This window comes from Lutra lutra, chromosome 5 (assembly GCF_902655055.1).
Source record: "Lutra lutra chromosome 5, mLutLut1.2, whole genome shotgun sequence".
NCBI classification, from domain to species: Eukaryota; Metazoa; Chordata; class Mammalia; order Carnivora; family Mustelidae; genus Lutra; species Lutra lutra.
Genome location: NC_062282.1, coordinates 149,188,386 through 149,212,624, shown reverse-complemented (window position 1 = coordinate 149,212,624; position 24,239 = coordinate 149,188,386). Strand labels below are relative to the sequence as shown.

The window sequence follows — 24,239 nt, the reverse complement described above, 5'->3', positions numbered from 1 at the left end:
TGATGGCTGCATAGTATTCCATTGTGTATATATACCACATCTTCTTTATCCATTCGTCTGTTGATGGACGTCTAGGTTCTTTCCATTGTTTGGCTATTGTAGACACTGCTGCTATAAACATTCGGGTGCACGTGCCCGTTTGGATCACTATGTTTGTATCTTTAGGGTAAATACCCAGCAGTGCAATTGCAGGGTCATAGGGTAGTTCTATTTTCAACATTTTGAGGAACCTCCATGCTGTTTTCCAGAGTGGTTGCACCAGCTTGCATTCCCACCAACAGTGTAGGAGGGTTCCCCTTTCTCCGCATCCTCGCCAGCATCTGTCATTTCCTGACTTATTAATTTTAGCCATTCTGACTGGTGTGAGGTGATATCTCATTGTGGTTTTGATTTGTATTTCCCTGATGCCGAGTGATATGGAGCACTTTTTCATGTGTCTGTTGGCCATCTGGATGTCTTCTTTGCAGAAATGTCTGTTCATGTCCTCTGCCCATATCTTGATTGGATTATTTGTTCTTTGGGTGTTGACTTTGCTAAGTTCTTTATAGATTTTGAAACTAGCCCTTTATCTGATATGATGTTTGCAAATATCTTCTCCCATTCTGTCAGTTGTCTTTTGGTTTTGTTAACTGTTTCCTTTGCTGTGCAAAAGCTTTTGATCTTGATGAAATCCCAATAGTTCATTTTTGCCCTTGCTTCCCTTGCCTTTGGTGATGTTCCTAGGAAGATGTTGCTGCGTCTGACGTCGAAGAGGTTGCTGCCTGTGTTCTCCTCGAGGATTTTGATGGGTCCCTTTCTCACATTGAGATCCTTCATCCATTTTGAGTCTATTTTCGTGTGTGGTGTAAGGAAATGATCCAATTTCATTTTTCTGCATGTGGCTGTCCAGTTTTCCCAACACCATTTATTGAAGAGGCTGTCTTTTTTTCATGGGACATTCTTTCCTGCTTTGTCATAGATGAGTTGACCATAGAGTTGAGGGTCTATTTCTGGGCTCTCTATTCTGTTCCATTGATCTATGTGTCTGTTTCTGTGCCAGTACCATGCTGTCTTGATGATGACAGCTTTGTAATAGAGCTTGAAGTCTGGAATTGTGATGCCACCAACTTTGGCTTTCTTTTTCAATATTCCTTTGGCTATTCGAGGTCTTTTCTGGTTCCATATAAATTTTAGGATTATTTGTTCCATTTCTTTGAAAAAAATGGATGGTACTTTGATAGGAATTGCATTAAATGTGTAGATTGCTTTAGGTAGCATAGACATTTTCACAATATTTATTCTTCCAATCCAGGAGCATGGAACATTTTTCCATTTCTTTGTGTCTTCCTCAATTTCTTTCATGAGTACTTTATAGTTTTCTGTGTATAAATTCTTAGCCTCTTTGGTTAGGTTTATTCCTAGGTATCTTATAGTTTTGGGTGCAATTGTAAATGGGATGGACTCCTTAATTTCTCTTTCTTCTGTCTTGTTGTTGGTGTAGAGAAATGCAACTGATTTCTGTGCATTGATTTTATATCCTGACACTTTACTGAATTCCTGTACAAGTTCTAGCAGTTTTGGAGTGGAGTCTTTTGGGTTTTCCACATAGAGTATCATATCATCTGCAAAGAGTGATAGTTTGACTTCTTCTTTGCCGATTTGGATGCCTTTAATTTCCTTTTGTTGTCTGATTGCTGAGGCTAGGACTTCTAGTACTATGTTGAATAGCAGTGGTGATAACGGACATCCCTGCCGTGTTCCTGACCTTAGCGGAAAAGCTTTCACTTTTTCTCCATTGAGAGTGATATTTGCGGTGGGTTTTGCATAGATGGCTTTGAAAATATTAAGGTATGTGCCCTTTATCCTTACACTTTGAAGAGTTTTGATCAGGAAGGGATGCTGTACTTTGTCAAATGCTTTTTCAGCATCTATGGAGAGTATCATATGGTTCTTGTTCTTTCTTTTATTAATGTGTTGTATCACATTGTTTGATTTGCGGATGTTGAACCAACCTTGCAGCCCTGGAATAAATCCCACTTGGTCGTGGTGAATAATCCTTTTAATGTACTGTTGAATCCTATTGGCTAGTATTTTGGCGAGAATTTTTGCATCTGTGTTCATCAAGGATATTGGTCTGTAGTTCTCTTTTTTGTTGGGATCCTTGTCTGGTTTTGGGATCAAGGTGATGCTGGCCTCATAAAATGAGTTTGGAAGTTCTCCTTCTATTTCTATTTTTTGGAACAGGTTCAGGAGAATAGGAATTAGTTCTTCTTTAAATGTTTGGTAGAATTCCTCCGGGAAGCCATCTGGCCCTGGGCTTTTGTTTGTTTGGAGATTTTTGATGACTGTTTCAATCTCCTTACTGGTTATGGGTCTGTTCAGGCTTTCTATTTCTTCCTGGTTCAGTTGTGGTAGTTTATATGTCTCTAGGAATGCATCCATTTCTTCCAGACTGTCAAATTTGTTGGCGTAGAGTTGCTCATAGTATGTTCTTATAATTGTCTGTATTTCTTTGGTGTTCGTTGTGATCTCTCCTCTTTCATTCATGATTTTATTGATTTGGGTCCTCTCTCTTTTCTTTTTGATAAGTCTGGCCAGGGGTTTATCAATCTTATTAATTCTTTCAAAGAACCAGCTCCTAGTTTCGTTGATTTGTTCTATTGTGTTTTTTTTGGTTTCTATTTCATTGATTTCTGCTCCGATCTTTATGATTTCTCTTCTCCTGCTGGGTTTAGGGTTTCTTTCTTGTTCTTTCTCCAGCTCCTTTAGGTGTAGGGTTAGGTTGTGTACCTGAGACCTTTCTTGTGTCTTGAGAAAGGCTTGTACTGCTATATATTTTCCTCTCAGGACTGCCTTTGTTGTGTCCCACAGATTCTGAACCGTTGTGTTTTCATTATCATTTGTTTCCATAAATTTTTTCAATTCTTCTTTAATTTCCTGGTTGACCCATTCATTCTTTAGAAGGATGCTGTTTAGTCTCCATGTATTTGGGTTCTTTCCAAATTTCCTCTTGTGATTGAGTTCTAGCTTTAGAGAATTGTGGTCTGAAAATATGCAGGGAACGATCCCAATCTTTTGATACCGGTTGAGACTTGATTTAGGACCAAGAATGTGATCTATTCTGGAGAATGTTCCATGTGCACTAGAGAAGAATGTGTATTCTGTTGCTTTGGGATGAAATGTTCTGAATATATCTGTGATGTCCATCTGGTCCAGTGTGTCATTTAAGGCCTTGATTTCCTTGTTGATCTTTTGCTTGGATGATCTGTCCATTTCAGTGAGGGGAGTGTTAAAATCCCCTACTATTATTGTATTCTTGTCGATGTGTTTCTTTGATTTTGTTATTAATTGGTTTATATAGTTGGCTGCTCCCACGTTAGGGGCATAGATATTTAAAATTGTTAGATCTTCTTGTTGGACAGTTCCTTTGAGTATGATATAGTGTCCTTCCCCATCTCTTATTATAGTCTTTGGCTTAAAATCTAATTGATCTGATATAAGGATTGCCACTCCTGCTTTCTTCTGATGTCCATTAGCATGGTAAATTCTTTTCCACCCCGTCACTTTAAACCTGGAGGTGTCTTCGGGTTTAAGATGAGTTTCTTGTAGGCAACATATAGATGGGTTTTGTTTTTTTTTTATCCATTCTGATACCCTGTGTCTTTTGATTGGGGCATTTAGCCCATTAACATTCAGGGTAAGTATTGAGAGATATGAATTTAGTGCCATTGTTTTGCCTGTAAGGTGACTGTTATTGTATATTGTCTCTGTTTCTTTCTGATCTACTACTTTTAGGGTCTCTCTTTGCTTAGAGGACCCCTTTCAATATTTCCTGTAGAGCTGGTTTGGTATTTGCAAATTCTTTCAGTTTTTGTTTGTCCTGGAAGCTTTTAATCTCTCCTTCTATTTTCAATGATAGCCTAGCTGGATATAGTATTCTTGGCTGCATGTTTTTCTCATTTAGTACTCTGAATATATCATGCCAGCTCTTTCTGGCCTGCCAGGTCTCTGTGGATAAGTCTGCTGCCAATCTAATATTTTTACCATTGTACGTTACAGACTTCTTTTCCCGGGCTGCTTTCAGGATCTTTTCTTTGTCACTAAGACTTGTCAATTTTACTATTAGGTGATGGGGTGTGGACCTATTCTTATTGATTTTGAGGGGGGTTCTCTGAACCTCCTGGATTTCCTGATGCTTGTTCCCTTTGCCATATTGGGGAAATTCTCTCCAATAATTCTCTCCAATATACCTTCTGCTCCCCTCTCTGTTTCCTCTTCTTCTGGAATCCCAATTATTCTAATGTTGTTTCGTCTTATGGTGTCACTTATCTCTCGAATTCTCCCCTCGTGGTCCAGTAGCTGTTTGTCCCTCTTTTGCTCAGCTTCTTTATTCTCTGTCATTTGGTCTTTTATATCGCTAATTCTTTCTTCTGCCTCGTTTATCCTAGCAGTGAGAGCCTCCATTTTTGATTCCACCTCATTAATAGCTTTTTTGATTTCAATTGGTTAGATTTTAGTTCTTTTATTTCTCCAGAAAGGGCTTTTATATCTCCCGAGAGAGTTGCTTTAATATCTTCCATGCCTTTTTCAAGCCCGGCTAGAACCTTGAGAATCATCATTCTGAACTCTATATCTGACATATTACCAATGTCTGTATTGATTAGGTCCCTAGCCTTTGGTACTGCTTCTTGTTCTTTTTTTTGTTGTGAATTTTTCCGCCTTGTCATTTTGTCCAGATAAGAGTATATGAAGGAGCAAGTAAAATACTAAAAGGGTGGCAACAACCCCAGGAAAATATGCTTTAGCCAAATCAGAAGAGATCCCGAAAGGGGGGAGAAAGGGGATAAAAAGGGGTTCAGAAAGAAAAAAAAAAGAAACTATTAAAAAAAGAAAGCCGATAAAAAATATAAAAAGGAAATATATATATATATATATATTAGATAAACTATTGAAAAAACGTTAAAAAAGAAAACAGTAAAAGTTAAAAAAATTTAGCAGAAGAAGAGAAAAAAAATTGAAAAAGAAAAAAATAATTAAATTAACTGCAAGGCTAAAGCATCATGGGGAGAAAGCCATGAGTTCCATGCTTTGCTTTCTTCTCCTCTGGAATTCCACCGCTCTCCTTGGTATTGAAACTGCACTCCTTGGTAGGTGAACTTGGTCCTGGCTGGGTTTCTCGTTGATCTTCTGGGGGGAGGGGCCTGTTGTAGTGATTCTCAAGCGTCTTTGCCCCAGGCGGAGTTGCACCGCCCTTACCCGGGGCCGGGCTGAGTAATCCTCTTGGGTTTGCTGGGTTTGCTTTCGGGAGCTTTTGTTCCCTGAGCGCTTTCTGTAGAGTTCTGGAAGACGGGAGTGAAGATGGCGGCCCGGTCTCCGGCCCGGAGGAGCCGAGAGCCCGGGGCCCCACTCCTCAGTGCGCCCTCAGAGAACAGCACCCATTGACTCCCATCACCCTGCCTCCGGCCGCGCTCCGAGCTGACCGATCCTGCGACTGGTTCAAGGTAACCCTGAGTTTAGAGCTCACTCCTCGGCTCTGTCTCTGTAGCCGGATTTCCTGTTCTAATACCGGTAAGCTCTGCGACACTCAGACACCCCCGATCCTTCTGTGACCCTGTGGGACCTGAGGCCGCGCTGACCCCGCCTGGGCTTCACCCCGGTTAAGCCTCTGGAGTGATGTCCCTCAGCGGAACAGACTTTTAAAAGTCCTGATTTTTGTGCTCCGTTGCTCCGCCGCTCGCCTGCCCCTCCCCCCGCGGTCTATCTTCCAGTCGTTTTGGATTCACTTCTCCGCCAGTCCTACCTTTCAGATAGTGGTTGATTTTCTGTTTCTCGAATTGCTGTTCTTCTCTTCAATCTCCCGTTGGATTTGTAGGTGTTTGCAATCTTTAGATAAGCTATTTAGCTGATCTCCCGCTACCTGAAGTAGTCTCAGCCTGCTACTTCTCCGCCATCTTGACTCCTCCCTTCCCCCAAGGGCATTTTTATTTTAAGCTTCCTTTCCAATCATGACATAAGAGGGCTCCTGTCTGAGGATTCGAATTTCAAATATCCTGGGAGAGGGAGAAGAAGTTACATAGGAAAGTGATATTCTGTATCTCTTTCTTTCTGGATCCTACCTACGGCTAGTTACTTGTCCTTCAAGGAAAGGTCGTCTGTCCATCTGAACCATTGTTTGTGGGGGACACCTATGGTGCTCTGAACCGTATTAGTGCTGGAATAAAACTGTGAGAAAAAAAATGCATATTCTGCCTTCAAGATTGGTCTAGTGAAGGGTCAGACATACCAGTTACTCATCCACACTTGTGAATATTGGGCTCGAGTTAGGGCATAGAAAATGAAGAAGTGACTTCCTAGGCATGGATCCTTACAGAAGAATGGCCGTGGTCATGAGCACCATTTTCTTCCAGGTTGAGGAGTTCATTGTTTTTCCTAAAACATCATTGGGATGAAAGGGACATACTTGAAATTAAAAGACCACTTTGGGGGCGCCTGGGTGGCTCATTTGGTTAAACAGCTGCCTTTAGCTCAGGTCATGATCTCAGGGTCCTGGGATTGAGACCCGTGTTGGGCTCCCTGCTCAGCAGCGTGTCTGCTTCTCCTCCTCTCTCTGGCCCTCCCCACCTCTCCCCACCCCTCCTCTCTCACTCTCTCTCTCTCAAGTAAGTAAATCTTTATTTAAAAAAAAAGGCCATTTTGCCTACACAGTCCAGAATGGATTGAAGAGTGAGCAAGAGAAGGTTCAGGGAGAGCAGGAGGATGGATATTGCTGTAAAAGGTAATATAATCTGGACAGGGTGGTGCTCCTGGAAATACAGAAGGTAAATTTTAATGAAACTTTTGGAAGTATAAGTCAGCAGGCCTGAGGCAGGCAGCCACTTTCTGGCTTGCACAGCTGGGTGGATGGCAGTTTGAGTCCCTGAAACGGATAAGGCTGGGGGAAACACATGTTTTAGGGAAGGAGAATTTAAGAGTAAGTCAGGAGTCAAAATTTAGATTTGTGCATTTCAAGAGGTATTGGAAATATTCAAGGAGAATGTCAGGTGGGCATTGCCAGATAGTTCTAGAACACAGACTAAAAGGATGAGTTATTGGTAATTCTGATACTACTTGGATAATATCACCCAGAGAAAGGCATGGAATGAGAAGTAAAGGGGAATAACAAGAAGATATAAAAGGACCCGAATGCCACCTATGCTTTAAAAAGTCTTCTGGGTCATGGCACCTGGGTGGCTCAGTTGGTTAGTGGCTGCCTTTGGCTGAGACCATGATCCTGGGGTCTTGGGATCGAGGCCCACATCCGGCTCCCTGCTCAGCAGGGAGTCTGCTTCTCCCTCTCTCTCTGCCAGCTGCTTCCCCTGCTTATGCTCTCTCTCTCTCTAATAAATAAATAAAATCTTCAAAAACAGACTGGGTTCCAGGGGCTTTGGCAAAAACGCAACTGATATAATTTGATTTTTTTTTTCTGCCCATTTTTTGTAGTGATTTTGGGCCTGAAACATTTCTCTGGGGATAATCTCTTAAGTATATAAACTGAGTAAAGCTCTCCCAAAGGACTGTAGGTGTAAAGAGGATTTTTTATATTATGAGCCCAATTAAAAGATGAAAATTTAAATAAGCTCATGGGCGGAGAAACAGGAAATGTCTATATTGTGTTTTATTTTTCAGGCTGAATTAAAATAACTTCTGTAAAGATGAACAACACATGGAAGTGAGGCCGTATTACTTCAAAATCGGTAGGTCTGCCCAGGGTAAGGGTGTTTCTTTCCAACCCCTCAGTTCAGAGAAAATAATTCCTCCTGGTGGGTCATTGTTTTGCACCTGGAAACTTGAAAGGCAGAGATGAGTTGGTTAGCTTTAGTCTCAATTGTTTTATGTTTTGACATGAAATTTGGATAGGAGCATACCAAGGATGGAGAGGGAATCAGGATTCAGAGAGCAGAGGGAACCTTATGAAACTGTGGGAAGCAGCTCTCCATGGCACGTATTTTGTCTTATTTTATTTTTTATGATTTTACATTTTTTTATTGATGTATGGTTGACATACAATGTTACATCAATTTCGGTGTACAACAGAGGGATTCTGCAAGTCCATATATGTTATGCTGTGCTCAGTCGTCATTGACTATGTTCTCTATGCTGGACCTCTGATCCTCGTAACTTACTCATTCCATAACTGGAAGCCTGCATCTCCCACTCTCCTTCACCCATTTTGCCCAACCTCCACCCATTCTCCACTCTGGCAACCCCCACCTGTTCTCAGTGTTTGTGGGTCTGTTTCTGCTTTGTTTTGTTTTTTAAATTTCACATACAAGTGAAATCATACAGTATTTGTCTTTCTCTGACTTATTTCACTTGCCATAATACCCTCTAGGTCCATCCATGTTGTGGCAAATAGCAAGATCTCACTCTTTTTTATGGCTGCGTAATATTTCTATATATGTATCCCACATTTTCTTTATCTGTTTATCAGTGGGCACTGGGGTTGCTTCAGTTTTCTTTATCCATTTATCTGTCAATGGGCACTGGGGTTGTTTCCATATCTTGGCTCTTGTAAATAATCCTGCTATAAACAGAGGGGTGCACATATCTTTTCAAATTGGAATTTTTGTTTTCTTTGGGTAAATACCCAGTAGTGGAATTACTAGATTGTATGGTACTTCTCTTTTTAACTAATTTAACTAATTTCACTAATCGCTTAAAAGATTTTTTAAAACTTGAAAAAAGTTTTGCTTTCTCATCTTTAAAGATCTCTAAATAGGACTATTTTATTACCGTTACTTGGGAGATTTTCAGTCTAATCATTCTGAAGTTTTTATGTCGAGTCAAGTTCTTTCTGAAAACACACTGAGACCATTCTGAAATCGGAATTACTGGCAGATGTCTAGAATCTTTCATATAACAATTATTCACATACGTGAGAACATTAATGAAGTCAGGCCTTAACCTCATCATCCAAATTAAAATCACCAATGAAAGGAGCAGTTGCCATTACACAGTTAGTGTGGGGACGTTAGGAGAAGGAAGGGAAAAACAAAGGGGGGATGTCAGAGGGGGAGATGAACCATGACAGACTGTGGACTCCGGGAAACAGACTGAAGGTTTCAGAGGGGAGGGGGATGGGAGGATGGGTGAGACTGGTGATGCACATTAAGGAGGGCATGGATTGCATGGTGTTATATGCAAACAATGAATCATGGAACACTGCATCAGAAACTAATGATGGACTGTATGGTGATTAACATAACATAATAAATTATATAAAAAAAGAAAAAATAAAAGGTACTGTGGACAATTGGTGAGAATCACAACTAGCCCAAAAGCCCCTTTTCCAAAGCTTGATAAATATTTTTATTCTTCTAGTTTCTGTATTAACTGTTGAGATTAGAAGTAGATATGCAGGAGGATGGTTCTGTATGTGAAAAGCTAAATGAATGCAGATTCCTTTTGTTGCTTCGGACTACATTGGTAGAACTCATTTGCTCACTTAACAAATGCTTATCCAGTCCCCAGTCTGTGCCAGGCACTGTTAAAAGTTCTAGGGATATAGCTGAGAATGTAAAATAAAGAATTTCCTGGAAACATCACAGTTCCAAATTTCAAGCTCTATTACAAAGCTGAAGTAATCAACACAGTGCGGTATTGGCACAAAAATAGACACATAGATTGGTAGAGCAGGATAGACAACCCAGAAATAAACCCTCAACTATGTGGCCAGTTAACCTTCAACAAAGCAGGAAAAAATACACAATGAGAAAAGGACAATCTCTTCAACAAATTGTGTCAGGAAAACTGGGCATCTCCATGCAAAAGAATGAAATTGAACCACTTTCTTATACCACACACAAAAATAAACTCAAAATGGATTAAGGATCTAAATGTGACACCTGAAACCATTAAAATCCTAGAAGAAAAACACTAGCAGCAACCTTTTCGATAACAGCCATAGCAACGTTTTTCTTGGTACGTTTCCTGAGGCAAGAGAAACAAAGCAAAAATAAACTACTGGGACTCCATCAAAATAAAAAGCTTCTGGTGGTGGGTATTAAGGAGGTCATGTATTGCATGGAGCACTGGGTGTGGTGCATAAACAATGAATTCTGAAACACTGAAAAGAAAGAAAATAAATTTAAAAAAAGCTTCTATGCAGCAAAGAAAACTATCAACAAAATTAAAAGGCAACATACTGAATGGGAGAAGTATTTGCAAATGATCTGATAATGGGTCAGGATCCAAAATACATAAAGAACTTCTATAACTCAATATCAGAAAAAGATCCAATTAAAGAATGGGCAGAACACATGAAGAGACATTCTTCCAAAGAAGATATCCAGTTGCCCAACAGACACAAGAAAAGATGTTCACCATCACTCATCATCAGGGAAATGTAAATCAAAGCCACAACGAGATATCACCTCACACCTGTCAGAGTGGCTAAAATCAACAACACAAGAAACAACAGGTGTTGGTGAGGATGTGGAGAAAAAGGAACATTGTGCACTCTTGGGAGGAATGCAAACTGTTGCAGCCACTGTGGAAAACAGCATAGAGGGTCCTCAGGAAGTTAAAAATAGAGCTACCCTACAATGCAGCAATCACACTACTGGATATATACCCAAAGAATACAGAAACTATCATTTGAAAGGATACATGCATCCCTATGTTTATGGCAGCATTATCTGTAATAGCCAAATTACAGAAGCAGCTCCAGTGTATGGAATGGATAAAGACTTTATCCACACAATGGAATATTACTCAGCCAGAAAAAGAGTGAAATCTTGCCATTTGCAATGATAGGAATGGATCTAGAGGTATAATGCTAGGCTAAATAAACCAGTCAGAGAAAGATATACCACATGATTTCACTCGTATGTGGAATTTAAGAAACAAAACAAATGAAAAAAGGGAAACAGACAAACTGAAAAACAGACTCTTAACTCTGGAGAACAAACTGATGGTTACCAGAGGGGGTGGGGTGGAGGATGGGTGAAACAGGTGATGGGGATTAAGGAGGGCCCTTGTGATGAGCACATGCTATTTTTTTTAAGATTTTATTTATTTATTTGACAGAGATCACAAGTAGGCAGAGAAGCAGGCAGAGAGAGAGGCGGAAGCAGGCTCCCTCTGAGTAGAGAGCCTGATGTGGGGCTCGATCCCAGGACTCTGGGATCATGACCTGAGCCAAAGGCAGAGGCTTTAACCCACTGAGCCACCCAGGCGCCCTGAGCACCTGCTATTGTATGGAAGTGTTGAATCACTGTATTGTACACCCAAAACTAATATCACACTCTGTTAACTAACTGGAATTTAAATAAAAACTTGAAGGAAAAAAAAATAACAGTTCTCCAAATATCATAAATTCAGGAAAAATAAAACTAAAAGAAACTTTCCTCTCCTCATGGACCATGAATAAAATGAACTGAGGGTATGTATGATTCTGCAGTCTAGGTAAGGAGGAGGAAGCCAAAACACTGATCATGACAGTGCGACCTACAGCAATCAAAAGATTTTGCGAGGTAGTTGGAACAATGAGATATCACCGTATACTGAGTAGCATGGTGAAAATCCACAGTACTGACAACAGCAAATGCTAGTGGGCATGTGGAGCAACAGGAACTCTTGTGCATTGCTGATGGAAATCCAAATTGGTACAGGTTCTTTGGAAGAGAGTTTGGCAGTTTCTTCCCAAACTAAACATACACTTACTGTAACATCTAACAATCACATTTCTGATGTTTATCCAAATGAACTGAGGTTTTAGTTCACACAAAAACCTGTACATAAATGTTTATCATCAGAATGGCCAAAATTAACAAGTCAGGAAATGACAGATGCTGGCAAGGATGTGGAGAAAGGAGAACCCTCCTACACTGTTGGCGGGAATGCAAGCTAGTGCAGCCACTCTGGAAAGCAGCATGGAGGTTCCTCAAAAAGTTGAAAATAGAGCTATCCTATGACCCAGTGATTGCACTACTGGGTATTTACCCCAAAGATACAAAGGTAATGATCTGAAGGGGCACCTGCACCCCAATGTTTATAGTGGCAATGTCCATGATAGCCCAACTATGAAAAGAGCCCAGATGACCATCAACAGATGAATGGATAAAGAAAGTGTACTATATATACACAATGGAATATTACACAGCCATCAAAAAAGAAATCCTGTCTTTTGCAATGATGTGGATGGAACTGGAGGGAATTATGTGGAGCGAAATACGTCAATCAGAGAAAGACAATACCATAAGATCTCACTGATGTGTTGAATTTAATAAACAAGGCAGAGGATCATAGGGGAAAAGGGGAAAAAAATGAAACAAGATGAAATCAGAGAGGGAGACACACCATAAGAGACTCTTAAAGTTAGGAAACAGAGGGTTGCTCGAGGGGGGTGGGGAGGGGATGGAGTAATTGGGTGATGGACATGAAGGAGGGCATGTGATGTATTGAGCTCTGGGTGTTATATAAGACAGATGAATCACAGACCTGTACCCCTGAAACAAATAATACATTATATGTTAATTTTAAAAACTCACTCATACATTTAGCAGTTTAAAAATATTTATAACAGCTTTATACATTTTACACAGCTAAAACTTAGAAGGAATTGGGATGTCCTTCAGTAGATGAATGAATACATGAACAGTGGCGCATCCAGCCCATGGAATATCATTCATTGCTAAAAAGAAATGCCCTATGAAGCCATGCAGATACATGGAAGAATGTTTCATGCATGCTATTAAGTGAAAGAAGTCAGTCTGAAAAGGCTCTATACTGACTGTATGATCCCAACTATCTGATATTCTTGAAAAGACAAAGTTAAGAAGACAGTAAAAAGATCAGTGGTGGCTAAGGGTTATACATTTCATTACATTTGTCAGAACCATAGATAAAATCCCAGGATTTGGGGTGATGAAAAAGTGTATTGGTGTGGACTTATTACTGCTAACAGTTCACACTCTGATGTGTGTGTGGGGAGGCTGTGTGCATGGGGACATGACACATACGGGACATCTCTATACCCTCTGTCCCTCAGTTGTGCTGTGAACTTCTAAGTACTCTGAAAAGTAAGTCTGTAGAAAGGAAAAAGTATGTCTTGGAGAGACTGGACATGGCTTGTCGTTTGGTTAGGATGTTACGGATGAGAGAGAGAGAGAGAGAAAGAGAGAGAATGAATTACATCACCCAAATTTCTGTGTTGGCTGACTGGAGTGCTAGTTCCTCATGGCAATGGGACTAACAGGAAGAGCGGAGAAAAAGAGGACAACGAGGGGAAAGAGAAATTGAAAAGAAAATCAGATTGTCGGTATAAATTAAACTACTTCAGAAAAGAAATTTGCAAGGCAACACAGGATTAATGGCTGAATGAGTGACTGGGATTCTGGGTTTGGGGGGCACTGATCGCTAAATTCTGTCATAAAGCGTATTTTTTCTCACAGTGGCAGTTGGTGGCATATAGATAAGTAAAAATAGATCCATACGTGCCTGCATTGTTGTCAGCTAATGGAATCTCTGTCATCGCATGGTGTGGAGAAGTTCGAATCCTCCCTCATTCTGGGAATTTCTTTGCTTTGAATCAATTTACTAAAATGTCAGGGTTTCATGAAATTCATTAAACCTAGCGATTATTCTATATGGTTGGGATTGTAAAATATATGCTTCCAAGCAGCAAAATCTGGACAATGATTCAGATGTTCCTGGAAGCTCTGAAGTTCTCTGTTTGATGCAAACCATCTTTTTCTTGGTTAACCTGCCTTGCAAACATCATTTCAAATAACCGGCATTTATCACCTACAAAATGGTTTTAAAATTCTTCAGACTGTGGCTAGTATTGTGGAAGTTATAAATACAACATATTAACATTGTCTGCTGTGGATTGGCTGTTGGAGACCTTGCCTGGGGCATCTGAGTGGATGAGGTTGATGATAAAGCCCTTGTGAAAATTCTATACGATCATTTACCTGCATGATCTTTTATAGACAGTAACACCAGTGTCAGTGTTGGCTTTGTGTACATTGGATTCTTCAACATGTCGGTACCTGGGTTTCCCAAGTTTTGCCATCTTGTGTGAATCATGGCTGACTATCTGTCACTTGAGAAATGGCCATTCTGGGCGATCTAAGGAATAACGGGCACATTGAGAAATAAAAGTTGTCATTAAAAGGGAAGAAGGAGATGGTAGTAGGTGGCCTTTGGCATATCACCCAGCTAATAGGGCCCACCCTCTCTTTTGGTGTGGGATCCCAGATTGGTGAGGAAGGGGCCACCCAACTTTGTGCTAATATAAGTTTACCCATATACTCTTGGCGATAGCTCCTTGTTCAGTGGTAGATAAACATGTGGTCGTTAGAGTCTTTTTCTTGATCTTTTGGAATTGGATTATAAAGGCATATGATAGGTGTTGGCATGAGATTGAGGCGGAAACTACAAAACCTCGGAGCTGTGGGGGCACGGTATTCTGCCATGTGCTTGAAGAAGTGGAGAAAGCAGGACGCCGGGGTGGCCCAGTCAGTTAAGTGTCTGCCTTTGGCTGGGGTCATGATCCCTGGGTCCTGGGTTTGAGTTCTGCATCCAGCTCCCTGCTCAGCAGGGAGCCTGCTTCTCCCTCTGCCTGCTACTCCTCCTGCTTGTATACTCTCTCTCTCTCTCTGAAACAAAATCTTAAAAAAAAAAAAAAAGAAGCAGAGGGGAACCTGGGTGGCTCAGTGGGTAAAAGCCTCTGCCTTCAGCTCAGGTCATGATCCCAGGATTCTGGGATCGAGCCCCCTGTCAGGTTCCTTGTTCGGCAAGGAGCCTGCTTCCTCCTTTCTCTCTGCCTGCTTCTCTGCCTACTTGTGATCTCTGTCTGTCAAATAAATAAATAAAATCTTAAAAAAAAAAAGAAGTAGAGAATACAGATCTGTAGAGATGGGGTGGAAGGATACAAGGTAGAGAGGAAAAGATACGAACTAAGGAAGAGTCTGATTGGTTGCAGCTCCTTCCAGGTGAACTGACTGTGAAATGCTTACCAGGGAACCAAGGTGGGAAATCCATCCTTCCCCCACCCCCTGCCCCATCTGTGCTGCTTTCCCCCTAAGTTACAAAGAGCAAAGTGAGAAACAGGTGGGCCTTTATGGGGGAAACTGGAGGGTCATTGCCAGGGAAAGGGAGAATGAATACAGGGGGGAAAAATGGCTATTCTCTGCAGTCAGGGAGGCAAAGGGAGAATTTTTCAACATTTAGATGTTTTATTTTATTTTTTTATGTTTCAAGCTTTTTTTTAAAGTTCCAGTTAACATAGAGTGTAATATTAGTTTCAATGGTAGAATGGAAGTTTTTTTTTTTATTCTCTAACGAAAGTGACCCACAAATTACATGAGGAGTCATTGTAGATTAGATATCTTTAGAATTTTTTATATGGAGAGGATAAAGTAAATTGTTATTTTTTTGAAGTCTTCATTACTATTGATTTTGTGATCGTTTGACCAAGATTAGCTTTATACATTGTATGAAGAGAGGATTCACTGGAAAATTGTCAGAAGAGAGTTATTTATTCCCTTAACCAAAGGCTTTTGGAGGTGGTTTAGCAATATCCATTACTTCCTGGAAATATGGCTTATGGTTACAAATGCATTTCTCAGGCCTGTTGTGAAACTTAAAACAGTATCTAGTCATTCAGACCTACAGGTGGTGTTTCCCACTGTTACTTGAATTTGGTAAATTTCTACTTGGACTCCATCCATCTTTCTTCCTCTGGCAAATTGTAGGAGACTTTGGTTTGGAACAACCATCAGTTTATTTATGCTGTTGAAAGAATTCTTCTTGGATTATAGGGATGAGGACACGTCCTCCTCTTTCGCTTCCCTGGAGAGTTACTCACCCGTGTGGTCGATTCATCATAAAATTGCCATCTGCTTCCATGAATATGAGAAGTCACGCAGGGAAAGGTGCAGACAGCTCTTGTTTGATAATGGTGTTTGGCCACTGTCTCTGCTTGTAAGAAGGATAAGAGGGCTCTGTGACCTTGACAGTGGTAGACATTCAGCTATGAAAACAGTGAGACTCAGAAGCACGAATACGTAGAGCCAAGAGGGGAATTTGATTTCTGGCTTTATTTTTATAGAGGAGATCAGGCATGACGAAGTATATCAGAAAAGCTTGCTTAGAAGTAGCTGGACAGCTGCAGACCTAGGGCCCAGTCAGAGGCTTTCTAACCTAGTTAACCCTTACACATGTTCTTGGTAACTCCTCTGAGAACCTTGGGAACTACTATCAGCAAGACTTCAGGAAGGCATCCTCTGTCTTACCCATTCCCCTACCTAACTTGTTCTGCCTACTCCAGCAACCTGCTGGGTGCCATAACCTTCCTTTTTCTAGTAAACACAGTGGATGTCACAGGATGGTCCCTCACACCTGGGAGTAGCCAGCACCAGTATCTGAGCACTCTTTCTTGAGTCATGGCAACATGCTCCTTGGTAACAGTAGTCTGCCTATGAAGTGAATGGACAATGCTGAACTACTTAAGCCTCTGCGACTGTCTGTAAGTATGTGTGGACCCAGGTGTCCCTAAAAGAGACAAGCCAAGGAGCCTGGAGGAAAGCCTGGAGGAGCCTGCACTTGTCTTGAAAGGAAGAGGAGAGGGTGAGTGAGGTCGTTAAGAAGAGGAGGGGAAGCTTTCCTGGTGGGAAGAACCCCAGGAACCAGGACAAAATGAGGGTTAGCAACATCATTTCTATTCCTTGAGCCTTCATAGGGTCTAAGTTGCTGTGCCACCATATGACCTGCATTCGCTCATTTAATTGCCACAGATAGGTACCACTCACAATCGTATTTTTGTGCTGAGGACAGAAACTCAGGGAGGTGAATTGGCTTGCCCCAAGTCACAAAGCCAATAAGTGGCGAGGGCTGGATTGTATCAAGTAGATATAGCCATGAGGATGGCGAAGAGGCTAGCCTTGCTGTAGCCGAAGGGTTGTGTACCAGAGTGTTGTTCTGCATGGGTAGCCTTCAGCTAGAACAACTGTGCTGCTACAGAACTGGAGGGATATAAAGGGAAGGGTTTACTCCATAGAGTTCTCCAGCCTGCCGAAAAGGCACATCTTTGACTCTCCTTATTTCTGGGGGCCCTGGTGTCATGGTGAGCTATTTGGAATTCCTTCTTTGCCACCTTCCCCAGACAATCACAGCACATCACTACATCAGCAGTGATGCTCAAAAAAGAATTTTTAAAAAATATTTTACCCATGCATTTGACAAAGAGCACAAGCAAGGGGAGCAGCAGAGCGGGAGGGAGAAAGAAGAAAATTTCTCTTTAATTTCTCCACATCCACACCAACACCTGTTGTTTCTTGTGTTGTTGATTTTAGCCGTCTGACAGGTGTAGGGTGATAGCTCATTGTGGTTTTGATTTGCATTTCCCTGATGGTGAGTGATGGTGAACATCTTTTCTTGTGTCTGTTAGGCAGCTGGATGTCTTTGGAAAAATGTCTGTTCATGTCTTCTGCCCATTCTTTAAATGGATCTTTTTCTGGTGTTGAGTTATAGAAGTTCTTTATGTATTTTGATCCTGACCCTTTATCAGATAGCTCATTTGCAAATTTCCCATTCAGTAGGTTGCCTTTTAATTTTGTTGATTGTTTCCTTCACTGTGTAGAAGCTTTCCATTTTGGTGTAGTTCCAGTAGTTTATTTTTGCTTTTGTTTCCCTTGCCTCAGGAGACATAACTAGAACAAAGTTGTTATGGCCAATGTCAAAAAGGTTACTGCTTGTGTTTTCTTCCAGGACTTTTATGGTTTCAGGTGTCACATTTAAGTCCTTAATCTATTTGGCATCTATTTTTGTGTGTGGTATAAGAAAGTGGTCCAGTTTCACTCTTTTGCATGGAATTGTCCAGTTTTCCTGACACAATTTGTTGAAGAGACTGTCCTTTTCTCATTGGATTTTCTTTGTTGAAGGTTAACTGGCCATATAGTTGTGGCTTTATTTCTGGGTTTCTATTCTGCTATATTGATCTATGTGTCTATTTCTGTGCCAATACCATACTGTCTTGATTATTTCAGCTTTGTAGTATAACTTGAAGTCTGGAACTGTGATGCCTCCAGCTTTTCTTTTCTTTCCTTTCCTTTCTTTCTTTCTTTTTTTTGTGATTGCTTTGGCTATTTGGAGTCTTTTGTGGTTCCATACAAATTTTAGAATTGTTTGTTGTAGCTCTGTGAAAAATGCTGGTGGTATTTTGACAAGGATTGAATTAAATGTGTAGATTGCTTTGGGTAATATAGACATTTTAACAATATTTGTTCTTATAATTCAGGAGGATGGAATGTCTTTCCATTTCTTTGTGTTGTCTATAGTATCTTTCATCAGTGTAGTTTTTAGAGTATAGGTCTTTACCTCTTTGGTTAGGTTCATTCCTAGGTATTTTATTATTTTTGGTGCAATTGTAAATGGGATTGTTTTCTTAATTTCTCTTTCTGCTGCTTCATTCTTGGTATATAGAAATTCAACAGATTTTTGAATGTTGATTTTGGATCCTGTGACTTTACTGAATTTGTTTATCAGTTCTACCAGTTTTTTGGTGGAGCCTTTCAGGTTTTCTATATATAGTATCATGTCATCTGCAAATAGTGAAAGTTTTTACTTCTTTCTTACTGATTTGGTTGCCCTTTATTATTATTTTTTGTTGTTGTTGTCTGATTGCTGTGGCTAGGACTTCTAGTACCAGGTTGAATAAAAGTGGGGAGAGAGGACATCCTTGTCTTATTTCTGATCTTAGAGGAAAAGCTCTCAGTTTTTCCCAATAGAGGATGATGTTAACTGGGTTTTTCATATATGGCCTTTATTATAATGAAGTATGTTCCCTCTAAACATACTTTATTTAGGGTTTTTATCATGAATGATGTTGTGTTTTGTCAAATGCTTTTTTTTTGCATCTATTGAAATGACCATATAGTTCTTATAATTTCTTATATTGATGTGATGTATCATGATGATTGATCTGTAAATATTGATCTACCCTTGCAACCCAGGAATAAATACCATTTGATTCTGGTGAGTGATTTTTTTTTAATGTGTTGTTGAATTTGGTTTGCTAGTATCTTATTGAGGATTTTTGCATCTATATTCATCAGGGATATTGACCTGTAGTTCTCTTTGTTAGCAGTGTCTTTATTTGTGTTCGTTATCAGGGTAATGCTGGCCTCATAGAATGAATTTGGATATTTTCCTTCCTCTTCTATGTTTTTTGGAATAGTTTGAGAAGACTAGATATTCTTTAAATGTTTGGTAGACTTCACCTGTGAAGCCATCTGGTCCTGGGCTTTTGTTTGTTGGGAGATTTTTGATTACTGACTCAATTTCTTTGCTGGTTATAGGTCTGTTCAAATTTTCTATTTCTTCCTGTTTTAATGTTGGTAGTTTATGTATTTCTAGGAGTTTATCTATTTCTTCAAAGTTGTCCATTTGTTGGCATATAGTTTTCAAAATATTCTCCTATAATTGTATTTCTGTGATGCTGGTATTATTCCTCCTCTCCTATTTGTGATTTTATCTATTTGAGTTTTTCCTCTTTTTTCTTGAGAAGTCTGGGTAGAGGTTTATCAACATTATTGATTTTTCCAAAGAACCAGTCCCTGGTTTCATTGTTTTTTGTAGTGTCGATATAATTTATTTCTGCTCTAATCTTTATTATTCCCTTCCTTCAGCTGGGTTTAGCCTTCAGTTGGTTTTCTTTTTCTAGCTCCTTTGAGTGTAAGGTCATGTTGTTTATTTGAGACCTTTCTTGCTTCTTGAGGTAGGCCTGTATTGCTATGTACTTGCCCTCTTAGAATCACTTTTGCTGCATCCCAGAGGTTTTGGACTGTTATGTTTTCAATTTCATTTGTTTCCATGTACTTTTTTTCTTCTTTTATTTCCTTGTTGACTTATTCATTGTTTAGTAGCATGTAATTTAACCTCCATGTATTTGTGGTCCAATTTTCCTATGGTTGACTCCTAGTTTCATAGCATTGTGGTCAGCAAGATGCATGGTATGACTTTGAACTTCTTGAATTTGTTCAGGTTTGTTTTGTGGGCTAATATGTGATTTATTCTGGAGACTGTTTCATATGCACTTGAAAAGAATGTGTATTCTGCTGTTTTAGGATGGAGTGCTCTGAATATATCTGTTAAGCCCATCTGGTCCAGTGTGTTGTTCAAAGCCATTGTTTCCTTTTGATTTTCAATCTAGATGTCCTGTCCATTAATGTAAAGGGTGTTAAAGTCTCCTCCAATTATTGTATTATTGATTAGTTTATGTTTGTTACTAAATTTTTAATGTATTTGGGTGTTCCTATGTTGGGTGCATAAATATTTATGATGTTATATCTTCTTGTTGGATTGTCCCCTTTATTATTATATAGTGTCCTTCTTTGTCTCTTTTTACAGTCTTTGTTTTAAAGTCTAGTTTGTCCATATAAGTATTGCTGCTCTGGCTTTCTTTTTGACATCCATTTGCATGATAGATGTTTCTCTATCCCCTCACTTTCAATCTGCAGGTTCCTTCAGTCTAAAATGAATCTCTTATAGGCAGCATGTAGATGGATCTTATTTTTTTTTTAATCCATTCTGACACCCTGTGTCTTTTGAATGGAGCATTTAGTCCATTTACATTCAAAGTATTTATTGACAGATTTGTATTTATTGCTATTTTATTACTTGGTTTATTGTTGTTCCTGAAGATTTTCTCTGATCCTTTCTGGTCTTTCTCTCCTTCATGTTTTGCTGATTTTCTTAAGTGATACATTTGGATTTATTTCTTTTTATTCTTTGCATATTTATTAGTGGTTTTTAAGATATGGTTACTATTGTATTTGTGTATAACCTCTTCTGCATATAGCAGTTTGTATTCAGTTGATGATCATTTAAGTTTGAACCCATTCTTTTCTCTTATCCTGCTCATATTTTAGGCATATGTTATTATATTTTATATCCTTTTATTTTGTGAGTTCCTTGGCTTACTTTTTACAGAAAAAAAATTTTTTTTAACTGCTTTTATGTTTCCTACCTTTACACTGTCACTTTTGGTCTTTCCTTTCTACTCAGAGTCTCCTATATTGGGTTGGTGGTCATGAACTCCTTTAGTTTTTGTCTGGACAACTCTCTCTTTCTATTCTGAATAATTTAGCCTTGCTGGATAGAGTATTCCCAGCTGCAGATTTTTCCCATCCAGCACTTCGAATATATCATGCCACCCTCTTCATGCTTGCAAAGTTTTTGTTGAAAAATCTCCTGTTAGCCTTATGGGTTTTCCCCTGTAAGTTAGTGTCTTCTTTAGTCTTGCTGCTTGAAAATTTTTTTCTTTATCACTATATTTTTCCAATTTAATTACAATATGTCTTGGTCTGCTTTTGTTGATTTTAATGGGTGTTCTCTGTGCATCCTGAATCTGGATGTCTGTTTTCTTCCCCAGATTAGAAAGGTTTTCAGCTATTATATCTTCAAATAAATTTCTGCCCTCTTTTCTGTTTCATCTTCTTCCAGAACTCCTGTGATATGAATGTTATTATGTTTGATGGAGTCACTGAGTTCCCTAGGTCTATCCTCATTTTGCATAATTCTTTTTTCTCTCTTTTATTCAGTCTGGTTCTCTCTGTTACTTTGTCTTCTAGGTCATTAATTCATTCCTCTGATTTTTCCATCTTGCTGTTTATTCTAACAAATGTGTTTCTCATTTCATTTGTTGTTCCCTTTATCTCTGCTATGTCTGTCCTCATCTCTCTTTTAAGGGTCCCAGTCATGCCTCCACTCTTTTCTCAAGTCCACTGAATCATTATGACCATTGTTTTAAATTCTATATCAGGCATTTTACTTTTATCTGTTTGGCATAGATCTCTGGCTGTGGTCTTGTCCTGTTCTTTCATTGGGGTAAACTTCTCTGTCTCCTCATTTTGTCTGCCTCTCTGTCTGTTTCTCTGCATTAAGAAAGCTCTTTTTTCTGCTCTTGAACCAGTGACTTTATGTAGAAGAGATCCTGGAGTGCCCTGGCATGCAGTGTCCCCTGTTCACCTGAACCTGGCACTTCAGGAGACTATCCTGTGTGTGTTGCTTACATCCTACTGTTGTGTCTGAGTCACTTTACCTTTCAGTGTATTTGTTTGCACTGACACTCTGCCTGTTTTATGCTGTGTTTGATCTCTGTGGTGTCAAGGGACGCAGGCAGGCCAGCTCTGAGGGGACATAGTTTCTGGGGAACTTGGGAGCAGGCAGGCAGTGTTAGCAACATTTGCAGTGAGCCACTACTCCTATGCTGGATTCCCCCAAGTGCTGTAGGGTCTAGAGTCAATGCATTGGGATGGCAGGGGGTGCAAGGTTGGGCATGGCATGTGATAATGGCTGGGCATGACTGATCCCAGTGTGCAGAGGTGAGTGGGAGCATGTGCTGAGTGAGCACACGTTGGTGGCTGGGTGTGCATTGAGGTGTATGTGTCAGGGGATGGTGGCAGCTGTGCACCCATTGGCTGGGGAGGGGTGGGGCTCACAGGAGTCTTTAACAAAATTTGCCCTGAGCTGAGACTAGCAGACTTGGAATGGGAGAGTCCTCTGGAGAACTCAGTGTGGGGTACTGCTGGAAGGTTAGGGAGCAAGTGTCTGTGCAGCCCCAACTCCCTTACATGGCCCCATGTTTATGCTCTGGGGGTGGAAAATGGGGCTTGCCAGTTCCATCATTTTTATGTCCCCCAGCACACTCGAAATCAGATCTGTCTTTGTTTGCCCTTGGTGCTATATAAACCACTGTGTTTATGTGTTGTCTCTGTGCAGGCTATTGTCTCTTTAAGGGCAGTAACCCAGCCATCACTCATCCTCCCAGCTTTCCCAGTGCTGAGTCAGCTGACCTCCAGTGCTCCAGGCTCCAAGTCCCATGGGTTTTATACACTCATGGATTTTAGTCTTTTTGGCTTTTAAAGCTGAACATTATGGGGATCAGTCTTCCCTGGGTGAGCTCCCTGGTGAGAGGACCCCTTTCCCTGCCCTCTCCATACACACAGCTCCCTCCCTCCTGTGGGCAACCTCCCTCTGCTTTTCTGACCTTCCTAACCTCTCAGCTGCAGCTTCTCTATATTTAGTTGTGGGATTTCTTCTGCCAGTCTTCACATTGCTCTCTAGTTTGTTGACTTGGATATGGATGGTCTCTAATTGAAAATGTGGGTTAGGGTGAGGTCAGTGTCCTCCTACTCTGCCATCTTCCCAAGGTCCCTTCTAAATTGGTTACTTTTTGATTAAAACCTTCTTTATACCTTAATTTTTCTCAACTTAAAAACATGAATTTATGCACATCAATTTCTATACACACACCCGTCTTCCCTATATCTAGCAGATGTCATTTTTTTTTAACCATTATGATTTAACCAACAAATGCAGATAAGCTACCCATCCCTCAGGTACCCTCTAATTTTTGTGAACATCTTACTTGATGTTTTGAGCATTCTGATCCCATCTTTTGGAGCACCCCTCTTCCACCTCTCTATCTGGTCACATCCTCTGTTCTCTTCAGGACCCAATTTAAAATCTGCCTGTCCTGGGGCACCTGGGTGGCTCAGTGGGTTGAGCCGCTGCCTTCGGCTCAGGTCATGATCCCAGGTCCTGGGTTCGAGCCCCACATCGGGCTTTCTGCTCAGCGGGGAGCCTGCTTCCTCCTCTCTCTCTGCCTGCCTCTCTGCTTACTTGTGATTTCTCTCTGTCAAATAAATAAATAAAATCTTAAAAAAAAAAATCTGCCTGTCCTAAGTAGCTCTCATTGTGGACCCCAATCCACATTGATAGCTTCCTTCCCCTCTCTGCTTATTTGTGGTCTTTGAGAAGAACCTAAAATGTCCTTAAAATTCATGGAGTTCCAAAAACCCTTTATCATTTAGCAAAATGACTGTAACCTAAACACTATTTGGGTGACCATGCTGAGCAAGAAAGACAGGGAGGTTTACTATGTCTTGGTGTCTGGTTTAGGTGTTGAGGACAGTTGAAATCTCCCCATTATGCCCTGAGGAGATGGAAGGTCACCAAGAACAAAAAGAAATCCAGACACACACAGAGGTGCAATTGTTTATTTACTCAGTAAAAAAACATATAAAGAATCTGTGCCAGAGAAGGTCAACCATAGCTCTTTAGAAATGAATTAAAAAAAAAAAAAGAACTTCAGTTTGGGCAGTACTGTAGTCTTTGATCATTATTCAGCCAGGATGTTCTTGATTTTTTTTTAATATATATAAATCCCCAAACATTATGGAAATGTACCTGTTTTCTGAGGTTCATTAAAT

At 40.2% G+C, this 24,239-nt stretch overlaps 1 protein-coding gene across 2 annotated transcripts in view; it reads left to right on the top strand.

Moving 5' to 3' along the window:
• Positions 1 to 24,239, top strand: part of KCNN2 (potassium calcium-activated channel subfamily N member 2) — a 498,316-nt gene that overhangs the window by 66,084 nt on the left and 407,993 nt on the right. The window contains exon 2 of one of the 2 annotated variants that reach the window (XM_047730738.1): positions 7,645 to 7,712. The exons of the other annotated variant lie outside the window; for it this stretch is intronic. The gene's annotated coding sequence lies outside the window, so the exon portion shown is untranslated. The remainder of the gene's footprint in view (positions 1 to 7,644; positions 7,713 to 24,239) is intronic. 2 annotated transcript variants of the gene reach the window in all.